General features: G+C 36.7%; 1 protein-coding gene and 1 long non-coding RNA gene across 2 annotated transcripts in view; both read left to right on the top strand.

Moving 5' to 3' along the window:
* LOC112489590 (style cell-cycle inhibitor 1-A) overlaps window positions 1-16,877 on the top strand; it is a 96,814-nt gene that overhangs the window by 64,594 nt on the left and 15,343 nt on the right. The window lies entirely within an intron of this gene.
* Window positions 10,204-11,187, top strand: LOC125419129 (uncharacterized). Its single transcript, XR_009635604.1, has 3 exons — window positions 10,204-10,501; window positions 10,637-10,911; window positions 11,105-11,187. It is a non-coding gene; the product is annotated as an uncharacterized LOC125419129 (long non-coding RNA).

Here is a 16,877-nt window from a genome sequence, read left to right as displayed (position 1 = left end):
ATACAGAGCTTTAAGAAGTGCTAATCAATAGAAATACAACAAGGATGAAAGAAATAATCCACTGAAATAAAAGAGTACAGAAGTACTTCTCGAAACACAATAGCAGCGGAAAACTTGGTTCGCTCCGGAAGAACGTCTATCACCACTTGCACCTAAGGGAACGGAACTTAAAAACGTGAGATGCTAATCATCTCAATGAGTGACCCTAACTACTAAACACTTTTAATAATAATAAAATAATAATAATAACAATTAAAGGAATTGAATAAATACCAACAATTAATAAATAAATAGTGACAACTGTTGGAAATAATAATTTCCCTCAAAACACTCACCAATCGCTCCGTTTGAAATGTTCCCTTTTTAAAACCTTTTCACAAAACCCAATGTACGTACTTCCCGAAAACCAAGGGATTAAACCATTTGATAAACAATAAATAAATAAATACATACCCCAATATATAATTAAAATATAACAAATTATAGTAAATAATTTTGAACACCTTTGGGGTTTAAAACTTTATTTGCAATTTACACCTGACGCACCACACCATATACCGGTGATGCCCTCCGATACCCAGCGTCCCGAGCACCGACTGGCGGGGGGGGGGGGGGGTTAAAGAGAGAAACCTGCAAACGGCACTTCGGCGTCCCGACAGTACCGTTGCTGAAATCATCTCCCGGCCAAGGAGGGGGGCGGCTGTGCGCAAACAAACTTGCCTGCCCACAGTCCAATGGCAACAACAGGAGAAATAATAACCGCGCGCTAAACCACATAATACCTGCGCGCTACCACGTGTCCATACACCAGAACACAAATACTGTATGAGTGCGTCTAAAAATAAACATTATTAACCAACCGTACCATTTTCCAAAATTACCGTGGGAAATACATTAAATTGTCACACTTACCATCCCACATATTTTTATTTAATAAACCGGTACGAAATATTGATAACAACAAACCACAATTTTCTCGAAATACGAGATGCAACCATAAAAATACCGCAGGCATAATTTATAAAATTTAAACAAATATTTTCGTAAAATATTTAACCCAATTATGCTCGAAAATTAATACTGAAAACCACGTACAAATACTACCGAAATACACCTTGCTCATGCATAATAAATTAAACCACAATAAAACCATAATTAAATCACACCACATGAGCATAATTTAAATACCAATTTAAAGATAATTAATTGCCCAAAATAATTTTTGAAGATGGGTCACTCACCTTGAGCGCGTAAATCAACTAAGATCCTCCTTGGGATCAACTCCGCCACTCGTACACGCACCTAAACAACCACAGTGCACCAACCAAAAATATTAATATTTTATTCGGGTAATTTCCAAATAGGTACCCGAGGAGCGAACACCAAACGATATCTAAAAGTTACGAGTTATATACCGAATCAAAGCTCGAGTGATGAGGATCACTGATTCGGTCTTACTTTCCGGTGATTGGACCCGACGGGGTCGGAATCTCGCCGGAAAGTTTTTCGGGTTTCGGCTCCGCAATTCTCCCAAACCGTCGCGAATTGGTGGAAACGGATGCCGGATTCAGGTTCAGCAGGTCGAACACAGTGGACTAGAGCCGACCGGAAGACTGGGTACTCGCCGGAACAGTAATTTCCGGCGAGCCACCGCAGTCACCGGCAACCGTCGCCGGCGGCGGCGCGTGCGGTGGCCGTTGGCTGTGATTTTTTTGCAGATTTGTAGATTGTGGGGAGAGCAATCCAACGGGACCGGCGGTGAGGCAAACGGAGGCCGGACGACGGAGAAATCACGGTTTGAAGATTTCCGGCCCCTCTCCGGAAAACACTCCAATCCCGACGCGTCGGTGGTCCGATGGCCATGAAACTTGGTGGGTCGGCCAGACTTGAGGAGAGGATGAACGGTGTCAGGCGCGTGTGGCCGGAAAATGGCCGGAAGTGGGTGGATCGGCGGTGGAGGGAAAAACTCGCCGCCGATCTTCGAACGTCCGATCTAGGAGCGTCCGGAGGCCGATCGCCGTGAAATTTTGAGGTTTTGCTGGAAATGGGGAGGGGAACCTTGCTGGCCGGCACGTGTACAGTAATTCGGCCGGAAAATTTGAAAACATTCCGGCGCCGGTCGGACTCTCTCTCTCTTTCTCTCTCCTCTCTCTCTTTCTCTCTCTTCCCCGAGAATTTTGTCAAATAAATGCCACTGTGCGACACTGTTCATGCCACGTGGACCAATCAGAAGCTGACAGGTGGCATTTCACTGTTCATCGACTCAAAAACATTAAAATATTACGGTATCCAGCAAACTTCACGCGTCCATAACTTTTTAACCGGATGTCCGTTTTAAGCGTGCCGCTAGTCTGTGAACTCGTATTGACGAGCACTTCATAACCATGCATGAGTCAAAGCTCATTTCCCCAGAAATAAAAAGTCAACTCCGGCACCTCTTTGATAGTTTGGACCGCAACTTGTTTTGCTCATAACTTTCAAACCGTAGCTCCGTTTTCGACGTGCCACTAGTCTACGAACTCGGGGCATTGTGCACTTCGCCACGGTACCCTGGTCAACTCGAAATTCCAACTAGAACAAAAAGTCAACTTTTGACCCGCTCGGTCAACGGTCAACCTCGGTCAACGTGCACGGATTCCGGTGCGATTTGGGACGGGGTGTTACAACAGCACTTCTGCTTCCGGCATTGTAGCTACAGTAGAGAGAACTTGGAATCCATGAAATATAATCATTAGGTTTTTCCAGAGGTTTGTAATAACCCATCTCAAACTGAAATTCTTTTGAATTGGCAAGTGTAAATTGATGACGTATCTTAATTACTAACAGTGTAAGTTGAATGAGAAGTAGAGACAAATCCTTGAAAATTTAATCAAATGAGTTCAGAACGAGCCTGATAGAGTACTTTTGTAATCGGACGATCAAACAAGCAATAAAAGGTGAAAGCACCATTCATATATGTATCCTCGAAATATTTTAACTCAAAATTAAAATTAAATGGTTTATTTGAAATGTAAAACTAAATTGGATTGGGCTTTAATGCTACATTTCAAACATGCACAAAGTGTATTAGGCACATATGGGAATTGGAATGCAAAATGATGAGTAACAAGTGCTTGTAGAACAACAATGCTATAAGTATCAATTATATTTATACCAAAGACATCTGGAAAATTGTGTGTCGAATATATTAATGTTTGACAAATTAGTATCGTAACATTATTGTTTAAAATAAGTGAAGAGATGACATAACATTCATCTAAAAGTAAAACTTTTGTAAAAGAAAAAGTTGAAAGCAAAATGTCAACAATAATATATATATATATATATATATATATGGATATGTAAATTACCTAAAGAGGGACATGGTCATTGAAGCTATGCTTCATCCGAATCTTGAATTAAGGAAGTTCTGCCAGAAAAGCATGAGCAATATAAGTTTCCCAGATAATATGTATATAACGTATAGAATATAGCATGGGATCCGAAATCGACTTGTAATTTTACGGAAAGAAATGAAAAGAAAAAAAATATATTTATTGAACTTGGACAAGTAAAAAAAAAAAAAAAAAAAAAAACATATAAATTACATATATAGGATTTTGATATTTTTATGTTGGGAGCAAACAGAACATAAGTAGTGTACGCATATAAAATCAAATCATGAAGAAACGAATCAAATATTGAAATGACTTACTAACAACTTTGATGCGAGGGATGTGAGCAATTTTTGGCCAATCTTCCCCTGTATCTCTCTTGCACCTGTAGGCTAGCCGACCAAGAGAGCTTGTGATGGTCAACCGAGAAAGAGAATCAGGTAGCCTTTCTTCTGGCAAGCACGGTAGCTGATGGCAATGTTTAATGCTGAGTCGTTCAAGGCAGACCAGGTCTCGAAGAGCCTTTCCATTTAATGATTTAAGCTTTTTAAGGTCTACAAGCTTAAGACGAGTCAGAGTTGTGGGAAGTTGCCCTTCTTCCGGAAATGAATCCACGTCCACCAACAGGTTTTTGCAACTTTCAATACGAAGCGATTTTAAATTTGATGGCCATCCCTGTTTTGCAAGTGACTTCAGATTGTCACATCCAAAAATTAAAATTGTATGGATATTGGAGGGCAATCCATCTTGTGGTGGAAATGACACCACGTCTGCATTATATAGCAGCAATTCACCCAGCCGTGGGAGTTGATGACTTTGGAGCGAAGCCACCAGTTGTTGGCATCCCTCCCTGATTAGAAGAGTTGTGGAGGATGGAAAACTAGAAGGTAAGCTGTCCCCGTTTATCTTCGGACAACCTGATAATTTAAGCGTTTTGAGTAGTGGGAAAGCTCTAGTACCTTCTCCTCCTCTAACATCACCTCCCATCATTAATGACCACTCCTTCCATTCTCTTAATTCGCTGAAATCCTTGAGGCGTAAAGATTCCAAGGACTTGAATGGTACTAGTATTGGTGCATTAATCATGGAAGAAGAACCACTACTGCTGCTGCTGCTGCAGGAATAATAAAATTCATCACCTTTTCTCTCCACCATTGCAAATCCCCCAAGTTCAAGATCTTTCAGGGAAGGTAGCTGTCCAAGCGGCGGCAGCAAATAACAATTTCTACATCCAGATAGAGACAGAGATACTATGTGACTGAATGAATGATGCCCTATCCAAGTCGGAAAGCTTGTACCCTTGTAATTCAAAATTCTTAGGTTTTGGACATTTGTGTTAGGTTGAAGCCCCTCAAGTACCTCTCGTGCTTTCTCTGAATCATCCGTTTCACCACACCACTCTAATTCAACCACTGTAATACGCCTTTTATCTTTCAATTTGGCCTCCCTAACATCTCCAACATTCAGTATATTTTCAATATTTTTGATCCCAAAAAAACCACGCAGATCTTGAAGATTACCCAACTCTCTAATATTACACCCACCATTTTTGTCTACAAGAGAGGCAGGTGATGAATGTTGCAAATGTTTCAATTTGCACATTTGTGGTGGCATCTCTCTCACCCCAGTATTGAAAAAGTACAGATAACGCATGTTGACCAATCTTGATATATTGGTTGGTAAAAGAGAGAGAGAATTACAATTCCTCAATCCCAGATAATGCAGATTGTGCAAATTGCACAATCCATCAGGTATCTCTTTGATGTTACGGCACGCTGACAACTTCAAGTATCTTAGGTGCTTCAAATTGCCGATTGAACTAGACAACCGATAAAAATGTGTGCAATATTCTAACAGGAGAGTCTGCAAATTGTATAGAGTGCAAATCGTATCGGGTAATTCTTTAATATCAGTATCAGATAAGTTTAAATACCTTAAAAGCTTCAAATTGCCAATCAAATCGAGGCTTATCGTAATAGGAACCAAACTAGAGCATGTCATAATATGATTCTCACATAGAGAAAGCACTCTTAGGGATCGCATCCCTTTCAGATATTGTTCGAGATTTGCCAAAAATTGTACGGACAATATTCTAGAATCAAACAATAAAGAGCGCAACACCTTACTTTTGGATGAATATTCTTCTAGCTTCTTGATATCATGGCTCTTAGATGTCATGTAAGACAAATGACGAATCTTCCCTGTAATACCTTTGAAGGAGCCATCACCCATTCTCAAACAAAATTCTCCAGACACAAAGCTAGCTAAATCGTTAACAAGGTCATGCATATGGTAATGAGGGAATACAACGCCTTTAGTATAATGAATGAATGACCTTGATACGAGATCATTAAAGTAGTTCTCCCCAATTTCTTCTAGCGTCATATTTTCTTGGGGCAGTAAAAGATCTTCTGCCATCCATAACAGAATTAATCTTTCTTTTTCAATTTCAAAATCATTAGGAAAAATTGAACAATAAGCAAAGCACCGTTTAAGTTGTGGAGGCAAATAGTTGTAGCTCAACCAAAGAGCAGGAAGAATGTTACACTCCTCCATCTTCCATGTGTCACTATTTAGTATATCTTCCCATTCATCGATATGCTTTTTGTAGCACAAAAGACCACCAAGCGATTTAATAGCTAAAGGAAGGCCATTGCATTTTCTAACAATTTTTCTACCGATTTCCTCAAACTCTTGAAGTGCACTTCGATCTATTATTTTTTGGAATGCGTGTTTTGTAAATAATTGCCAACTATCTTCTTTTGATATTATTCCAATATAATAAATGGGAACGGTACCCATCATAGATCCTATTTTTTCATTGCGTGTAGTAACAATGATTTTACTCCCTGATGCTCCAAATGTAAATTGACTCCGTAAATTATCCCAAAGGTTATAATTTTCGTTCCAAACATCGTCTAGAACGTTGAGAAACTTCTTCCCTTCTATAGCCTTTTTTAATTCACATTGAAGTTGATGTGGATGCTTGATACTGCAATCCTTTTGCCCAGTGATTGTTTCAAAAAAAAATTTTGTCAATGTGAAAACATCAAATTCATCTGACACTGTAACCCAAGCTTTGAGATCAAACTTTTTCACCACATTGACATCATTATAAACAAGTTGAGCAAGGGTGGTCTTGCCAATACCGCCCATGCCCACAATGGGAATTACAGATATCTTATTAACACCTACCACATCATCATGCTCATCATCAGACAGCAGCAGCTTAACGATGACAGCTTTGTCATGGTCTCTGCCATAAATATCAGATTCTTCTTCCACAGGTAGTAGCTGTGGAGAAGATCTATACTGATGAACACCTTCTGATGGACTCAAACCAAGGATATCTTTTTGGTTCACAACGCCTTTTAGTGTGTGAAAGATCTCCACTATCCTATCTTCAAGATTCTTACTATTGAATCTAGATGAGAAGTTAAATACCTGGAATATGCGGCTTCCTGCAGACTGGCCACCTTCAATCTTGCATCGCAAAGCTTCAGTCTCGATGTCATACGCCAAGTCCTCTGCATGGTACATGGTGTCTTTGAGCTCATCCAGCCACTGCCTCACATCTGGGTCGGATATTTGCTTCTTCTCAGCATCATTCAGCAATGCCTTGACAGAGAGCAACATGGTCTTGAACTTCTTGAGGGTCCCATCATTTAGTTTCTTTCCACTAACAAATTTGCGAACCTCTCCAGAAAGAATCATATTAAAGAACTGCTCAAAAGAAGCGGTGAAAAAGGCTCCAGCAATCAGTTCAGCCATAGATATGGAAAGCAAGCTCTTGAATTGCAAACAGAAAGATGTAAAGCAACTGATCAGCAAGAGTGAGTTTGGGCTGTGTTGTGTTGTATGGAAGTAGAATCAGGAAGAGCTTTATGCTTGTTAAATCTTAAAGTTGTTTATTTGGTCAACGTTGGCTTTGCTTAGTACTCTTCCCTTTTATGATTACCTTTATTCCTTAATTTTGATTAGTGCATAATGAATAAGAAAAGAAAAGAAAAGAAAAAAAGCAACAGACAACGCTAACTGAGAAGAGTGCTATATATCTTTTTTCTTTTCTTTTTTTTTTTTGGTCATTTTTTATTTTCCGGTCTCTACTTCTGGGTCCCATTCTCATGCAGTTGGGTTGACATTATTAAGATGCCTTTTCCACAGTTTTCATTTTTCTAATAGGGGCAAATTTTTTATATATATTTTGCCCAAGCTGTTTTTTTTTTTTTTTTTTTTTTCGCTTGAAATATTTTGCCTAACCTGTTTCAAAATATATGTACCATCTCAACAATTCCAAAGCAGTTGTCATACACACGGACTAATTCAATGAACCAATTTTAACGAAGCAATATATTCATTTTAATATCGAGTATGTATTAGGTAGGAAAAATGATTAAACGCAATTGTCACACCTATTTTTTCATACTAATAATCTAACTCACGTTTTGTTAATTAACTTCAAATATATAAATATTTTTTTCAGATTAATAACAGCAAACATTATATATATTGGGCCATCAAATCATGTCAAATATATCTTTCGATATCATCTCATTGGGTTAATTTGTACCAAATCAAAAAAAAAAAAAAATTCTTATGTTGTAGACTTTAAAATAAAAAATCTAAATTGCAAGACCATAAAAAACTGGAGGTTGCCAAGTATAAAGTGTTAAAATTTGAGTAAAAAAAATAAAAAATGAAAGAAATTTAACAAATGAAGCCAGCTTGATTTCTGAGTAATGTTGAGTAACCAGTGGTTGGACCTTAGAAAAAAACCCAGACCTAACAACAAAAATTACAAAAAGCTCGGTAAGAGCAGTGGGTCCACACTGCTATGTGGTAACTCTTGAATGGCCAGCCCAACCGTGAATAGTGCTGGCTGAGTAACTTTTTTTTCCATTCTTTTTTTTCTTGGTTCTTGCTTAAAATGAGACACTGATTTCTATGCATGCAATTAATGCGCGGGAATAAATTATTTTAATTAATTGCTAATTATTTTCTTTGGTCCATGTACGCTTCCTATTTCCTTTTCATTATTTAACAAAATATATTTTATTATTTTGATTTCTTAATTTTTAATTCGTGGTTGGTGCTCACAAGGTGAAGATAGAGAAATAATAATAATAAACTTGGCAAAGTGGACTGCCTGGCTCTTTATTTCATTTTCATTTTCATTTTAAATTAATTTTATTTAAGTCATTCTAGTTTTTCGAGTTGTAATGCCAACTGGAAACTTTGTCTTATTTTATTTTTTAATTAAATTTTGGACTTGATCCACGTGGTCACAAATTCTAAACTCTCATCGTTTCGGTAACAAACAAGAGCTGACAATCACATCGGACTTGATGCCGAATCCCACTCTCCGCTGTGTAACCCTCAGCCGAGCTGGCCCTAAACTCCATTTTTTTTTTTTTTAATTACAACTAAACTTGAAAAAACATTAAATATCAACAAATAAAAATATCTTAGATTATTATGGTTCTATCACCAAACCATGACATGTTACTTTGTATTATGTATTCTGACAATAACAACTCTCACATTGATAGTTTTAACCAAAATAAATAAATAAATAATAAAATTCTCATATTGATAGTAAACTATTTGTTTTATAAGCAGTTTAGTTTAAATATGCAGTATTTTTCTATTATTTCTTTTTTTTTTTTTTGAAATTTAATATAAGACGGTATAAGTTAAGATAATATCAAACAAAATAGAACAATTTATAAAGAAATTTAAACAATTCAAACGTATATGTATTTTGTATTTTTAACTTCACAAAATTATTGGCAGAGCCAGGATGTGGTAGTTAGGGAGCAAAAAGTTAAAATAAAATAAAAAAATAAAAACAATTTTTTTTTTCTTTGTGAATGTATATGGAAGCCACCATTCTTTGTATGTAATTCCAAATTTAATTGTGTTAACCAAGATTTTGTATAACCTATGTAGCTCCAATGATTATTGATTATTAACCATGTATATATATTTATAACCTATGCCTACATATGAGCCTATACATAGTAAAGAAGTGATATGCATGATAAGATAAAATCTTTTCCACTATAGATTTCATTTTTTGTATTTTTTTTTTAATTTGGAAAAAAATTTCATTTTCGGCCTTCAAAATTTAAAATATTCAATTTTAAATCTTTAAATTTTAATTTGTTACATTTTAGTCAAATTGATTTATTTTAAAGGTAGTTAATGGTTGCATAATATTAAATCAATATGAAATTACATTTTTTGCAACTTAAGCTTTCTAGTTAAAATTCGTTGCAATTTAAGTCTTTTAATTTCAACAAAATTGCATTTTAGTACTCCCAAACTCTTAACTAATGTTAGTTAACAATTCAATTTGGCCAAAATTCAACATATTGAAATTTGAGGGCCTCAATTGGAATATTTTACATTTAAAAGTCAAAATTACAACTTGCTTAAATTAAAAAGTACTAAAATCCAATTAACACCCTTTTATAAAAGAAATAAGAAGGAAAAAAAAAAAAAAAGAAAAACATGTTTTGGAGAAGATTTTCGGATGCTATGAAGCTATGACTATTTATCTTCTAAAATTTTATTTTCATTTCGTTGAAATTGTAAATTACTTTCATGAGATTAGTCATGCATGCCTTAAATTGGCAAAAGAAGTTTCATGGAATCTTGGACGAAGGTTCAAATCTCAGAAGCAGTTGAAACGTTTAGAGAGACCATGCTGTTATACCCTAGAAAACACAATACGAGAGGCCCAGAAAATGAGGCCCAAAGGGGGAAATCATGATATTAAAGCTGATCCAATAATGGGGAATTTGGCCCAATACCCCCATAGGACCGAGCTTCATGAATTTTGCCCCCTCAATTCATTTCTTTTTTGATCTACCCCTTCAATCTTTTAAAATCCCAAAATACCCTTATGTGTTTTTTTTTTATATGTTTTTTTCTTTCCTTTCTTCGACTTTTCCCCTCCATCTCTTTATCCATAACCAGACCTTAGGAGCCCTCTGTTTCCTTTCATGAATCGGCCGGATTGTAAGCGTGGAGACTGCGCGTTTTGAAGGAGATGGTGAAGAGGTGACTCAGAGAGAAAACTGCAGGATTTTAGAGAGCCCTAGGAGCAGAAGCAGAAGCAACAGGTAGGGAATAGCTCTAATTTTGATTTTCTGTTAGTGGTGTTGGGAATTTTTTTTTTTTTTTGGGAGAAATTGTGAAAGAGAAATTGTGAAAGTTGTGTTCTGTTTTTTTTTTTTTTTTAATAACGGTGGTGGTAGGCATTTCTTGCTGAGAGATATGTATGATGATATGATGCTGGATGGAGTACAGCCAACTAGGGATACATTCCATTCTGTCATCAGTTAGTGGAAAGGTGCTTTCATGTTTGTTATCATGGACTTTCATTCTTTCTAGAATTTTCCGTTTGGTTGATTTTGTTTTGTTGCAGGTGGATAAGCAAAATGCTCATTTCTTTGGTGTTACAATCAACGAGCAACAAGCCGAGTGTGGTATTGTAGAAAGAGTTACTTCAAATGCACAAGGCAAATTTAAGGTATGTATATTTCATATTTTTGCATTTAAATTGTTTATATACCATGTTTGATGACTATGAACTCTCTCTCTCTCTCTCTCTCTCTCTCTCTCTCTCTCTCTCTCTCTCTCTCTCTCTCTCTCTCTGCATCTGCATTTTCTTTTGTGTTGCTGGTGTGACATTAAATTTATAATCTAATTGCTTTATTTTCCAGTTACTTTATTTCGAGCAAGATGTGAATGGCGGTTATGGTTTGGCCCTACAGGTACCATATCTTCTTTCCTATTGTGTCTCCAATCCATTTTCCATTTTATAGTGCATATGGTTTTTGCATTCTGAAAGCTGTCATGGTTGCTTAAAAAATTTGAAGCATAGATGGAGTGAACAGTGCCAATGATCATATACAATTGGTAGAAATGTTTTGTAATAATCTTGTCATGTTAAACTTTATGCTGTTATATCCTTCAATTTCTAAGTACTATGCGTCTCTAATTTATTTTCAAAGCATAAAATTGTGGCTGTGAAATTGTGATTTTGAATATCACACATGGGTAGAACTTAAAATTAGTAACCTACCTGTGAATGTGACAATGATGCTCAACTTCTCTTTTCAAGTGAATGTCATTGCATTGTTTCAAGTGGTCAAGTGGTATTGGTGTGGCATTTCAATGTATTTCTGTTCAGTCCTCTGACCTCATTCCCAAGGGCTTTCTTACTTGCAATTTGACTACAATCCTTTAAACAATTGACTTATATAATTGTACTATGATTTTATGTAGCATGCTTTTTTTTATTTTACTTTGGTTCAGCAAATCTTTACCTTTAGTCAATAATTATGTCATATGGAAATGCTTTTTTCCCCCCACCCCTCATCAAGCCATCTAAATTTCAATATATATCATTGACACACAAAAATCATGACAGTCAATTGCCTATTTAATTAAAATTCATTTAGCAGAATCTCTTCCTATGCACATGCATTTGACATTAGTGTGGTCTCTTTACAGATGGATAATTGATCCTCCTCTGGATGTCAATGTACCATCAAAACGCAATACCAATGAAAATGTAGTGTTGGGCATCCAAGAGCATGCTGTAAAGCATCCTACAAAGACCCGCACATCTAGATCAAAGAGATGAAGCAAGAGAAAGCATGACACAAGAACGGTGGACACACAGGTTGCTTCAAAGCATTCTGAACAAATTTGAAAATCTTAGCACAAAGACGGCTAGAGATGCATGCTGCTGTGTGAATTTTAGGCATCATTCTTCAGCATCATAAAAAAATTTGAATTGCAAAGGCTTATTAGCACAGAGGCAGATGGCCTAACCTGGTATATGTGAAAAGAATCCTTACAGAGAGAAAATCCCAAAATTTCATAAAAGTGTATCCAATTTTTCAAAAAAATTGATGACTGTTCACCATCGGTAATTCCCGGAGAAATCGTCGGTAAAATACAAATACTCTCTGGAAAAATTACTGACAGTTTCGTCGGTAATTCCCGAGGGTGTACAGTACGGAATATTTAGCCAATTTTTTCTACCCCACAAGGCCCCTAAGGTGTGTTGAATGAAAAAACATGCAAAACATGGATTCTATAATTGTACTAAGGAGAGAAAATCAAAACATTCCATAAAAGTGTATCAAAGTTTGCAAAAATATGTATACTGTTCACACTAGGGAAATTACCGACGAAACTGTCGGGAAAATACAAATGCCCTCTGGAAAATGTACCGACAGTTTCGTCGGTAATTTCCAGAGGGTGTACAGTAAAGCATATTTTGCCAATTTTTTGGACCCCACAAGGCTTGTAAGGTGTGTTGAATGAAAAAACATGCAAAACATGGATTCTATAATTGTACTAAGGAGAGAAAATCCCAACATTTCATAAAAGTGTATCAAAGTTTGCAAAAAATTAGTACACTGTTCACCCTCGGGAAATTACCGACGAAATTGTCAGGAAAATACAAATGCCCTCTGGAAAATGTACCGACAGTTTCGTCGGTAATTTCCTGAGGGTGTACAGTAAAGCATATTTTGCCAATTTTTTTTACCCCACAAGGCTTCTAAGGTGTGTTGAATGAAAAAACATGCAAAACATGGGTTCTATAATTGTACTAAGGAGAGAAAATCCCAACATTTCATAAAAGTGTATCAAAGTTTGCAAAAAAATAAGTATACTGTTCACCCTCGGGAAATTACCGACGAAACTGTCGGGAAAATACAAATGCCCTCTGGAAAAAGTACCGACAGTTTCGTCGGTAATTTCCCGAGGGTGTACAAAAAAGCATATTTTGCCAATTTTTTTTACCCCACAAGGCTTTCTAAGGTGTGTTGAATGAAAAAACATGCAAAACATGGATTCTATAATTGTACTAAGGAGAGAAAATCCCAACATTGCATAAAAGTGTATCAAAGTTTGCAAAAAAATAAGTATACTGTTCACCCTCGGGAAATTACCGACGAAACTGTCGGGAAAATACAAATGCCCTCTGGAAAAAGTACCGACAGTTTCGTCGGTAATTTCCCGAGGGTGTACAAAAAAGCATATTTTGCCAATTTTGTTTACCCCACAAGGCTTCTAAGGTGTGTTGAATGAAAAAACATGCAAAACATGGATTCTATAATTGTACTAAGGAGAGAAAATCCCAACATTTCATAAAAGTGTATCAATGTTTGCAAAAAAATAAGTATACTGTTCACCCTCGGGAAATTACCGACGAAACTGTCGGAAAAATACAAATGCCCTCTGGAAAAAGTACCGACAGTTTCGTCGGTAATTTCCCAAGGGTGTACAAAAAAGCATATTTTGCCAATTTTTTTTACCCCACAAGGCTTTCTAAGGTGTGTTGAATGAAAAAACATGCAAAACATGGATTCTATAATTGTACTAAGGAGAGAATATCAAAAAATTTCATAAAAGTGTATCAAATTTTGCAAAAAATATGTACACTATTCTCCCTCGGGAAATTACCGACGAAAATGTCGGTAATTTTTCCAGAGGGCATTTGTGGTTTCCCGAGGGAGAACAGTAAACTTATTTTTTGCAAACTTTGATACACTTTTATGAAATTTTTTGATTTTCTCTCTTTAGTACAATTATATAATCCATGTTTTGCATGTTTTTTCATTCAACACACCTTAAGGGGCTTGTGGGGTAAAAAAAATTGGCAAAATATACTTACTGTACACCCTCGGGAAATTACCGACGAAAATGTCGGTAATTTTTCCAGAGGGCATTTTAATTTTCCCGACAGTTTCATCGGTAATTTCCCGAGGGTGAACAGTATACTTATTTTTTGCAAACTTTGATACACTTTTATGAAATTTTGGGATTTTCTCTCCTTAGTACAATTATAGAATCCATGTTTTGCATGTTTTTTCATTCAACACACCTTAGGGGCCTTGTGGGGTCCAAAAAATTGGCAAAACATGATGTACTGTACACTCTCGGGAATTACCGATGAAACTGTATGTAATTATTCCTGAAGGAATTTAGTGGTTACCGACGATTTCCTCGGGAATTACCGAGGGTGAACAGTCATCAATTTTTTTGCAAAATTTGATATGCTTTTATGAAATTTTGGGATTTTCTCTCCTTAGTACAATTTTAGAATCCCTATTTGCCATGTTTTTGCATTCAACACACATTATGGAACTTATGGGGCCCAACAAATTGGTAAAACTTGATGGACTGTACACATTCGGAAATTACCGACGAAACCGTTGGTAATTTTTCCAGGGTTTATTTATTGGTTACGAAAAAGCGTTTCTGTAATTACCGATGGTGAATCGGGAATTATCGATGCACCATCGATAATCATCTTTCCTTTAATTTTTACCACAACCGTGGGTTTTTTTTTTTTTTTATCTTTTATCATTTTTCTTTTTTTTTTTCAACGGTTGTCATTAGTAAAGATAGGTTCAGCATATTAAGATAACATTAGTATAGACCGTCATAACATTAAACATACGATCTACATTGAAAGTTTATTAAAGTACCAATCAACAGCATATTTTTTTCTAAAAAACATAATGTCTTGCGGACCAAATGAAGGGTTCTCCTCACTACTCTCATGTACTCAATAAATTTCAGAGCGTAGACGCCACAATCACCCCTGCAGAATAGCATTAATGATTAGCATTAATGAAAACCAACTACGTGTATTTTCACACGTAACCACAATAAAAAACAGCAGCAATACAAGTTGTTTGAAATGACAACATATTCATACCCATTATCTTGGCGGGGTGCATCTTTGATCATGGTCATCGTGAATGGATCTAAAGTGGGAGACACATCCGGATTCTTCCCGTAATATCCCCCATCCCTCAATAGGTAAGGCAGTATATACGTAAGGCATTCCGCATTCTTCAACTCTCTATTCTGGACATATTTATTTCCCATATTTGGATCGTATAAATCAATATGCCGGGCCTTCAAGTCCACACATGCTGCCAACCAATGCGCGCCTCCATTGTTGACAGGGATGTACACCTGCAAATTAGAACATAACATCATTATCCACAAAATGGGAAACTTAGTGAGAATTTTTTTCAATATATGTATGGACTTACATAATCACATATCCGCCACGACACGCTAGGTTTGGGTGACCTCCCATGCACATAGTTACAAAGGGTCGCATCACATGAATATGTGCTACGAGATGCGCTCCATATGGGATAACGCCCTTTGATGGATGACTGCCAAATAATGAAATATATACAATATAAAATATCATCAATATAACATTAAGCAACGCAGTAGCATCCCATCATCTTACCCAAAATAACACGTCTAATATGGCACAGGTGTTGGTGAACATCTTCTCATTATCAAACTGTCTTTTTCGTATGAAATACAAAATAGTGTCAATATGCTGCAAAACCACATTAAAGGAAATAAGTAACAAGTGCGAGGTGATAAATAAAACATCATTCCAAACATAGGACCACAATGATTTTGCATGAACATAAAACATATAACTTACATCGGAATTCAACCATCCTTCATCGGTCAGTAGCTCAGCAAAAAATTCCTTTCCCACCGTCATATAAGATGTACACACGGTTGCTTCCTTCGGTGCCACCCTATACCACTCATCGAACGCCCTCTCCTTTGATGCATCAATAGGTCGAGTAAGATTAAATTTGACCTTCTTTTTACACGGGTCGGTGTAAGGAGAGATGACGTGATGTGACTGGTGGTAAACTCGACCGAATCGGCTTGTATCACCAACGTTATGCTTCCAATCTTCCACCTCAATCTCAGCTGATTGGTCATGATGTGGACTGTCAGCTGGAGCACCAATATCCCACCCGAAATGTAAAGGCCGATATGGCACCAAAGCCCAGGAATCCTCCACATAGGGTCCTCCAGGTACGATAGGCTCAAACGGTGTAGTACAATCATCATCCTCCTTCCTACCATTGGAACCGTGTATGGGTGCATTAAATTCTTCAGCTTCCTCTCCAACAGACGGTGCCACAGGGGATGATGGTCTAACCGAAGATGACGGTGAATGGCTATGCATATGATGCTCGGCCTGCAAAACACAATGATTATTTTTGCAGTTCCCAAACTCTAACAACAAATAATTGCTGAATTACAATATGTAATTTAATAATGCTGAAGCACTAAAGTAAAGTATACTAAGTTGTCTAAATGATACCTGATGCTTTTGTTGGTCAATAACAGAACTAAGCATCTTCCTTAACGCTGCCATCTCTTTATTTAATTCATCAACTTTTGCCTCCAAGCAAGCAAGCTAATCAATATCAATATCCAAAACATAAGTCAACATATATTAGTACAACATATGAAATACAAATTTGCATGCAAGTAACAATTGCATACCCTGAAATTAGAATCTGGAGGGCCACTAGAATGCTCCCCAGCTTTGGACGCATCTTTAGCGCTAACATCTTTAGCGCCAACTATTGGTGCTACAATTGGAGGTGACGTGTAGCGAACTTCATGTAT

Source organism: Ziziphus jujuba, chromosome 2, assembly GCF_031755915.1.
Source record: "Ziziphus jujuba cultivar Dongzao chromosome 2, ASM3175591v1".
In the NCBI taxonomy this organism is placed as follows: Eukaryota; Viridiplantae; Streptophyta; class Magnoliopsida; order Rosales; family Rhamnaceae; genus Ziziphus; species Ziziphus jujuba.
This window is presented reverse-complemented; position numbering and strand designations above follow the sequence as displayed.